Genomic DNA, 10,855 nt, shown 5'->3' on the forward strand with positions numbered 1-10,855 from the left:
ATACAGGCGGAAAAAAGAGCCAACAAGTCACACCCTCCTCCGTATGAATAATGTAAACGGAGAGCCCCGATATGAGGGACCGCTACATCCAGTCTGAGAAGACTGCAACTAAACACTTTACTCTGTTTATATTATAGTTTCTTGCTTTTTCTGCAGCGCTTTCATATGCATCCAGCCCTGGGAAAAAAACCAAGGTGTTGATTTCCATTTGGAAATTTAGTCCGTTATCACCAAACAGGCAGGTAATGTGAGCTGAGCTGCAGATGCAAAGACTTGGGTACATTTCACCTCACTTTTTAGTGATATACACAATATTAATGTTACAGATCTACAGATTTCCACCAGTTTAGAGAGGGGGGGGGGGTGCACCAGGGATGTTTTTCCTCCAGTGTTGACTGTTTCCAAACCTCTGGAGGTTTCCACACCACTGGCCACATCCCTGCTGGCATCAATGGTATGTAAGTGAATTCCAATTGGTGGTACCCCCCACATGCAATACTGATAAAACATGCCTTTGGGCAGGTGTGTAGGTGGCCTCCACTAAAACAATAATTTCTTTGCATATAATCTCTGCGTGTGTGTGACCACATGCTCTGCGGTGGGTGCAGCCTAAGAGGTATTGCTTTACTTTACAGAACCTGCAGCGTTCACGTACAGTGTGCACATGTCAGTCAGAACAGCAGCCACAGCTACTGAGCACATGCCGACTAGACTAGTCTGCATACCTGACCCTTTTGCCCAAATAGTTTCAGAAGTGGAGCTCACCTTTCACATAGCAGACCTGGTGATCTGGCACTTTGCGCCCCCCCTCATAGGCCAAGCATCCAGACCCCCTGCACCTTCCCTCCTGTATCCCCTTCCCAACACCACCTCCACACACAGGATTTCAAATTATTAGAAAGAAAATGTTCAGATTCTGCAGGCTCAGCATCACCCCCCTGTCTGGCATATCCTCCTGTTCTGCAATAACAAACGCGAGAGGGGGGTACACACTGAGAAAATAAAGCAATCAGTATTGGCCATTGTGTGATTTCCACCACAGAAGCAGAAAAAGTGTTGAGACTGCATTATGAAAAACAAGCAGAGGGTAAGGAAACACCCCCGGAATAGCAAGAAAACGTCTCCAGCTAAGATTAGTTTTCTTATTACTTGACTTTTTTTTTTTCTCTTTCTGCATTTTTTCTTGTCTGAAATATTCAGCGTCTGACCTTTGGCTTGTTTATTGTCTGCCTGTCTATCCTGGGTGTGATTTACCTAAAGCAGCTCCTATGGGAAACTGTGCCCTCTTTGTTTGAATACAGTTTGTTCCCAGTTTATTTTGCTCCTTTACAAACTGCACTTCAGTACACATTTTTACATACTTGTACTTTACCCATGCGATTTAAAAAAAGAACCATTTTGGAAAATAACTACTTTTACTTGAGTAACAACTTTTGGTCATAATGCAATATTTCTACACAATACTATTTCTGTTTCCACCTCTGATTGATCAAAACCCCATGAGGAAGAAATACAGGCAATGAAAGAAGAATAATTGTCAAAGGAAATTAAAGGGAAAAATTATAGATACAAAACAGAGTGGAAAAAGGATTTCTCTTGGTTAATTTTTGATGCTAAGCAGCAGCTCTTGCTCTTTTGCTGATGCACAGAGGATCAGAAATTAGAGAGAGAATTCTTAAAAAAAAAAAAAAAAAAGGAAAAACAGTGTTTGAGTAGCAGTGATGTCCTCAGGCAGTCACATGTGTATTCAAGTGAAGAGCCGCTCTGCTTGTGGTGGCTTCAGGCACGGTAACAGTCGTTTTGCACTCATGCTACAGTTGTATGTTACTATATGCAAAACCTCTAAGTACTTCTTCCACGTCCACAGATGACAAAATTCAGGGTGATGTGAAGTTGTCCTCTGGGTAAACTAGAATGGATGAAACAGCTGGACATATTTTCAAATGAGTTATCATCAGAGGAGGTACAGATCATCCAGTCATGACAAATATAATAGTCACATTGTAACAAACTAGTCATTAATAAAAAAAGAAAAAGAAAACAGGGTGAGAAACGAACTGAAAAAGGAGTTTTAAAAAAAGGAGGGGGGGCACTGATAATGACATTTACAAAAAATTCATATGAAATAAAATTGTACAGAAAATGTCTTTCTTTCCATTTTTGCCCTTTTTACATTATCATGACATTTTTATTACTCACTTTTTCTGACCTTTTTGCCTCTCAGACATGACAAATACCCAAGAAACTAAAACAGACACTGGAAAAAAAAAACTACTGTAATAAATGAAAAATGCATCCATAATATTACATTATCATGTTCATCCACTGAAATCATATACATTTTAACTATTAAAATCCTGTTTCTAAAGAAGAGGCGTGTTATAACTTGCCTTGGGACATTTTTTTTTTTTTTTGTGTAATAAAAAAGATAAAATGAAATCAGATAAGCGCTGGCACAGAGCTGCACGTCTCATTTACCAAACCATATGTTCAACCTTTCTCTGTTGCAGTTTCAGCGAACTGCAATATAAGACACCATTTGTCTTACTCAACTGTCTTGTCTTCATCTCGCTTCTGCACCTTTGTCTTTCACTCTGTCTGTCTTCTCAGCCTCAAGGAATCCGATATTCTCTCGTTATTAATCTCTCCTTCCTTACAGTGTCTCAGTCAACATTCCTCTCCATTACATTCCCACAATGCAGCACATTTCAGGCCGTAAATCATTAATTGGAAACACAAAGTCTGCGACCGGTCCTCAGTAACTTTGGCACAATGCGCTTTATAATTTGAGGTTTGTGGGAACGAAAGGATCTGGACAGATTTATTTGTTTCCTTCCTCCACGAGTGATTCGAGCAGCAAATTTTCCTGCTGTCAACATGTTGTCTTCATACATTATGGGAGCTATACCATCGACATGTGGCACACTCACTGACCACATAACGAGCTGCATTATTTTACAGAAAAAACAGACATTTTACATACTACATGCTATGGATCATGTTGACAGCACTGCTATTCAGCTACTTCCTCGGTTGGAAGACTTTCAAGTCCGTCGCTTGAAAATGTGCTACAGTTAAAGTGGGTCAACTTTAGATTACTTATTTTTACCTTTTATTGTTCTTCTGTGACACCATTAATGTGATAATTCCATCACGTTAAACAAACTGTCAGAAAAAGGCAAACAGCAATACATGGAATTTACCACCAGAGACTAGAGTTTGCATCACAACGCCCCTAAATTTTTTGTTTTAGGCCAAGAAAACATTGTGGCTAGAGGTAAAACAGATGGGGGTTTGGTTTTAGATATTACTACAGACATTGTAAGTCAAATTTCACACTTGCGTTCAACTTAAAACCAAGACGAGGTGACTTTTTTTCAGTGCCTGATTTAACCATAGAGATTAAGTATGGAATTTCTAGTATAACGAGTGGAAATTTAGAAAATGAAGTGTAACATGGCATTAAACTGTGCAGTATTGTATTATTTGTAAAGATGCCATCTATTGTACAGCCTAAGTATAGTGGTTGAATTGACAAGGCTGTTGCAGCCATTGAAACAACCTGGGAAGTTATTTTTTTAAGGTGATGAGAACAACCAGTGTGTATGTAGCTCTATAAAAGCATCCAGGCGATGTAGTTGAATAGAATTAAATCTTTGAAAGAGATGGCTGTAGATAGACATGGTGCAATAACAAACTATGCAGACCTGCACACAGGAGGCCAGTGTTCATGTCCTATTTCAACCCAAACATCAATGTTATATTTATCTTTATAATGACTGTCATGTAAGCTTTTTATTTTGGCCACACCATGATCATTTCTTAATCCTAATCAAGTTGTTTACGTACCTAAAGCATGATGCTGTCACACTGCAAGAGTTATGTAATACTTTGTAATGCTCTCAATAGTATTCTGTGTCCAAAACTTCTATCCAAGTATGGTGTTTGGGGAATTACTGGAAATCAATCTGTTCTGTTGTATGGTCATGATGTGTTGCAATTTCTCCTAAAACAATCACATCATCAGAATTCAAAACATCATATATTATTCAGATTAGCTCTCTCTAATATTATCATAGCTATATACTGCATCGGTGTGATATTAATAAATGGCAAATGGCAATCATAGAAAGTCTGGTATTTGCAAAGTTGTGTCAATTTTATATAAAACTCTTTAAACTTTATCATTTAACAGTATTTCAGAGGGTGTTTCATTATAGGCTGTTGTTGATGTTATTGTTGTTGGAGTATCAAGTGTATTGTAAGCCTCTTTACTGTCATTATTTGGAGTCTGTCAGCAGGTGTGTTCAGTTGGTGCACTTTAACCCACAGGAGTTAGTGCAACATGTTTGTTTTTTTTCTGTAAATGTCATGAAAATGGACTTGGAACCTAAAAGGACTTCAGGCCTGAATAGAGCTGTTTCTGAACTCTGCAGTAAGCCTGGTTATACAGAGATCCCTTGCTAAAGTGACTATGTATGTTACTATGAGGGTAAAAAGTATTGCAGTAGCTTGTACATCCAGTATCTGTATCAGCAAGTTAAACACATTTTGCTACACTAAGTCTTCATACCTTTCTCTTCTGTCTTCTTGACTATATGGTTTGTCATGTGTTATTTACCCATGTGTTGGCAGAACTGGGTAGTACGGTATGTCCACACCTGTTTGAGTGTAGTGGGTTGGTGAGGTGAGGATGAGCCTCCATACTGACAAATGCCGTGCTTCCACTACGTGATACCAGCTTAACTCAACTCGGGTACCAGGTACTATTCCTGGAGGCCTATTCCATCACAGGATAGTACTGATGTTGGAGTACCTGGTTGTCACAGCGACGCTGCATGTAACTTCTGTAACCATGTGCTGTCATCTGCTCTGAGAGTTGCAGATAAACTCGCTCGTTGTGTGTTGTCTCCATCAAGCTCACACTGAATCTTTTCATCAGCCACCAAGGACAGAAATGTCTGAACCTCCTTGACCAACCATGGTGTCGTTTTGCGGGCTGTCATCATGGATGTATTTAGCCTACCAGTATATTAACTGTCAACTTCCAAATCTGGTTTGTTGAAAATGGCGGGCAGTGCATTGATGATGCAATGACACAGGGACAACTCTCTGACCAATCAGTGGCCTGCAGTGTTTACACGTCACATTTTAGTATCTCTTCACCTGTTTTTGGAACCTAGGCCAAGCAGACACTAAAAACATAGTACCGGGTACCAGATTCCAGGTACTTTTACGTAATGGAAACGCAAAAAGGTCAAGTCGAGTCAGTATCACGTAGTGGGAATGCAGCTAAAGGACATGATCTGATAGTGATGTCTACTCCTGGTTAAAAAACAAAACAGAGAATGACATTCAAATTGTCTGGCTTTTATTATATCATGAGACTCACCAAAAGCCTTGATTCTCTGTGGCATATTGTCTGAGGGTGGCAACTGATCGTTTCTGAAGCATCTGCATATACCAGCAGTTGTCTGTTTGCTCAAATACAAGGACAGGTGGCACAGTGGTGCAGTGGTCAGCACTGTCGCCACACAGGAAGGAGGTCTCGGACTCCGACTGGGCACCGTTCATCTGGGAGTTATCTGTGTGGAGTGGAGTTTGCATGTTCTTCCCTGTTGGTGTGTGTTCTCTCCACTTGAATAGATTAATTAATCTGTGAGAGTGAATAGCTGTTCATTCCTATATGGCAATCTGGTCGTCCAGAGTTTACCCTGCCTTCACCTGATATCTGCAACCGAAAATCAATGAATCAATTTGTCACCCAGCCTTCATCCAAACGAATGAAAGTCTGCAAGTTTTTCACACAAATTTAGCAAGTCACTTTAATATATTTTGTATATTTTTCATATTGACTATATTTGTCTTTGTCTTAGGTATTTGCACTATGTTTCTATGTCCTATTTTATGAATATTATAATATGTCTATGAGACTAGTCATCGACCAGTGTTGCATTGTTCCTTAGGTTTTATACTTGTTCTATATAAATGCCTGGAAAAATAAGTGCTACCTAGGTGGCAACTAATGGGTATCCTAATTATCCACCTTATACAACCATTTAATTTTGGGGAGGAAAACAATCCTGAAACATAATCTATCAGAAATGTTGGCAAAAGACAATATACACATGACTCATTCAGAGGTGGTCTGGAATATGAGTATATTAATTTGATAGCAGTCTGTCTCTTCAGCTGAAGTTGTCCATGGAAGACAAGAACATCACACCAAAAGAGTCACATTTAAGTGTTTTAAAGATGTCCGATTTTTCCACAAATGTGTGCATGATATGTGTAGTGCTGCCTGAATGGACTAGAACGATGCTTTACCACAGTGAATTAAATTTTTGAAGAAACATAACAAAGCCAGCCATTTAGACTTGGATGGAAAGCTTGTGCAATGTGTCAGGCCACAGATGAGTTTGTTTATTTGCATATAGAGTTGAGATGTGAAATCTGATCATAAGTGATCACTCAAGATGCATTTGGGAATGCATTTTAATGCCAGGTGTGAACAGACACGTTAAGAGCTGTCGAATGTGAGCAGATCACTCAGAATGCAATGTGAATGCCAGGTCTGAACAGGGCTTAAGAGATGTATGTCAAAGTTAAAATAGAAAATGTAACTTTGATAAGTGTGTCAAAATGACTACAACTACAACAATATTATAAAAATAACAATATTATTTATTTATTTCTCTTTCTTTATATAAATTTATATGTTTGGCTAACCTGTTTGTTTACGGTCTGTCTGTCTTAGCTGTTTCCTAATCCGGTTGACATTAAGAGATGTTCTACGTACTTGATACATAGAAGTACAAAACAATGAGGTTCAGATCTTAATCAGCCAAGTAATCAAACAGTTCTCAGACCTACACAAAATAAACCCCAGAAATCAACAATATCTAGTCTGCTTTTCAGGCTTTATCACTGGTTTAGCAGGTTAAATGCTCAGTCAGGCTTTTAAGTACTATTCTGAAAGACACAGCACAAACCTTGCAGGCCAAACACAGTTTAGATTAATTAAGCATTCCTAAGCAGACAAATGAAGGCCTTTCTTATCAACAGAAACATTTCTAACATGGTAAACATTCGTATAATGTAGATAAGTATTTTAAAACTGTCTGCTTTGTATCACACTGCTTTAATTGTGCTAGTCAGCCAAAACAGCCACTTTCAATCTTAACTTTTTCCCTGTCACAGTTGGGTTGCTTTCCCATCAGGAGAATGATAAAGATGTAATTTTGTTGAATGATGTTGACTGTGGGTTACAGGGAAAGGCATAAATAATAAAAACTGCCAGCTTCGTCTTGAGGAAAATCATTTGGTGCTCTTTAACTCAGCTGGAGTGCTGACAGCGAAGACAGGCCTCGTCCGTCATGTGGAACCACGAAGATCAGCTAATGAAGAGCAGTTTATTTCTGCAGGCTGATAATTGCATGTGGGGCATTTTTGAAGGGATTTACATGAGATGATTGTACAGCATGATTTAAAATCTACCAGACTTTAAGTAAAAAATGTAAGGATCAGTCAGAAGATGCTAGAATGCTGCTTTTCCTCTTATAATCGCAGCTGACAGTTGGCAGTACAAGTTGGATAAAAGACAATTGGATGCAAGTGAATCAAACAACAGTTTGGGGTTTGTTAACCACTGTCCTCAGCAGCATTAGTTTTGCTGTTTTGAGGTTCCGAGTGTAAGTTCAATCATTTTTTTCTGAAAGTTCAAGCTTTTAGTTGGTGTTGTCATAACTATTTCCATCAAGTTTAAATGCATATCAAGCAGGTAAATAACTGTCAATACACTCTTGTTTGGTTTTTATGTGTTTTCCAACCATATCGTGAAGTTTTCCACATTTCCACAGTGGCACTGAAACTTGTACTCTCTAGGAGAGTAAAGGGCAGACTTTTCAGTAACTGTTCTCATCATAAAATGTCTTTTATGACACACGTTATGCTGCTGAAATGTAGCGCTGCACATTTTCTAGAGATAATGCAGCTTTTATTGAAATCTCTTAAATGCCACACTTGCTTTTAAAACCAACCATTCTTTATCGATTGCTGTAATGGGACTTCTCAACAAGAACAAACTATTCCTATAATATCTGGTTCCAATAAATTGATGGAAAGAACATGGCCTGATGCTGTCTGTCACTATCCATCTGTCATGCTTCGAGAAACATCTGGATGCAAGAAGAAGAAGGCAAAAAGAGGAATGTGTGGAGCTAAAAAGGCTGAGAGGAGCAGTTTCACATTTAGACCAAATTTTTTTTTTTTAACTAGCTGTAGTTTTTTAATCATGGCAGCTGCATGTGGGAGCACAGAGAAGGCAAAGAGGTTAGGGTGCAAGCATGTGTTACGATGTGTTTGTGGTGAAGGCTCTGCTGTTTGTTTGGGCGGCAGTTAGCTCCAGATATGCCTGGCAGCTCTCAGCAGGAGGTCCAAGTCCTGCCCAGCAGAGGCTCACTCTAATTGGTCAAACAGGCACTGTGGCACCTCAGATTGAACTCATGCCTAGAGGCCAGGTACGGCATACTTAGCAGCATACCGAGGAAAGATCACAGTCATGTGCTCACACTCGCCGACTGTCTTTAGGTCAGCTGCCCTCCTACAGCCGGGTGGAAGCAGAGGAGGAGGCAGCTATGGGAAGGAGATACGAGGCGAGACAATCTTGCCCGGAGCTCTCAGGTTGACCAACTCAAGTGACACTTTCCTGAGAGAGCGCCAAGTCCAGGCGGCTAAGAGGATCAGTTTCCCTTTCCTGTCCTGACACACATACCCAGCTACTGCCGCTCACAAGTCTCCAGTCTGGCTGCTCACCAGGCAGAGCTGCAGCGACCGCTCTTTTACGCTTTCTAAAAGCCATGCAGAGTGGATGGGATCAGAGCGTTTCTCTGCAAAGTCCTCACTAAGAGGATTGAGATCTTAAACCTCACTCTCACAAAGTCCAACTGTGGCCACAGGTAGACGTCAGGCAAAGGCCAACTCTGCAGAACTGTCGTATCTTTAATTAAAGGGCAGTTAAACAGATTCATCAGCTCTGTGTTCAAGCTGACCACAAATTACTTCTGCAAAAGAAAACATTGGATTTGAAGTTAAAGACTGGAAGTACAACAGAGGGAGAAGGAGGAGGAGTTGGCAGACCAAAGTATGACCGAGGAGAGAGACTCAGGGAGGTGTCTAATCTTGGCTCCTGCAGCAGCGAGGCTTGCACCGAGCAGATCACATGATCTGATGTCATATCCAATTGATCCATCCATTAGACTTGAATTTATATAAATAGACTTAAAGATTTAATGGTAGGTACGTTAGAATATTTCCTTTTGTTACTGCAGTATTCGTACACAAACTAGCTACACGTATTTCACAATTACATTATTTCTCTACAAAAGGAGCTCTCAAACTCTTGTAACTTACGGCAAGTTTCTGAAATAAATTACTTAAGAAAAATTAACAAAAATGAAACCTAACATGGCAAAAAAAAAAGGAGCAAAAAAGTGGAATTGGACTATACATCAGCTGACCAAACCTACTGTCTGTTATTATGAATCCAAATGCATTAAATTCATGGCCATAATCCCTCACCACCTGCTTTAGAGTGTTTACTGTCATAAGGTGGTGTCCAAAAAACATTTTCTGTTTCAAAAAACAATCCTTTTTTTGTATGAGAAAATTAGCTAGTGGAGTCACTTTGTCTCAAACACATGATGCGTTGTGATGTTCTTCAAATGTAATAGGTTATGGAAATGCTGCATTTTAATGTAATATTTCTTACTGAAATTTCATGTGTATATTTAGTCATACAAATAACTGTAAACTACCAAAACAAGAAAACAAAAATCTAACCCCTGCTTCTGCGGACCACTAGATGGCACTCTGAGGCTCACCTGTTGAGTCTGTCTGCTCTGCAAGAAGTTGACAATGTGAGCCACGGAAATCAGTATTTTCCAAAAAATTATTGCAAAAAAAAAAATTATGTAAAAATGAATTACACACCCTAAAAAGATAACGCTGTTTTTAAACTTGAATACTGCAGTTCAGATGGTGTGTAAAAGTATGCAAAGTGTATGTTATCTACCCCAACATTTGCAAAGTAAATTATATTTGCTGACATAACTGCACACTTTAAAGATGAACCTCTGTTGCTGGCAGTAACAGAGGTTCGACGGAACTAATGTGTTCATGTACATCAATATCCACTACTACTACAATGGGAGGGAACTCTAAAACTGCGCCAAAGTATAATTATAAACTAAATTGTAATGACTGACATGATTAAAAGTAACTGTCATTATCAAACTTTGGAGCTGTTTTATTAAAAATAAGTGTTCTTTTCTGTTTCCTATGGATGAATCATTTGTTATCTCTAGAGAATATGATTTCTTGGCTGGGGCACCTCTGTAAAACCACAGTGCTTCATTTTTTAATGAATGGTCTAAAACATGATACTTTTATCTAAAATTGCAGCTCTTGTGACTTGGTATTTGTACACTTACATTACAACTTCAGTTCTTGTCAGGGCTAGAGTGAATTCAATACTGATGTTAGTATTTTAATGGCATTCGTCAACAATAACAAAAGAATAGAATATCACTATACTTGGTTCTTTTTAATAAAGCAGACTTGGAAGAAAAAAATGTTAAAATGTAATGCAACTGAGACAGCATTTTTGGGTAATCCTTAAAGAATAGGACCTCTATTTTCTGGTGGTGGGACAGGTGTTAGGTCTGCAGAGAGTGCTGCCAAAAAGGCCAGAGTACAGCTCATCATTTATGAATGTAACACGCCAAACCCGTGTATATTTTGACATGTTGAAGCCTGACCTGACACTGAGCAGGTGTGTGCCTGAACGGGCTAAAAG

The sequence above is a fragment of the Sphaeramia orbicularis genome, chromosome 4 (genome assembly GCF_902148855.1).
Source record: "Sphaeramia orbicularis chromosome 4, fSphaOr1.1, whole genome shotgun sequence".
Lineage (NCBI taxonomy): Eukaryota > Metazoa > Chordata > Actinopteri > Kurtiformes > Apogonidae > Sphaeramia > Sphaeramia orbicularis.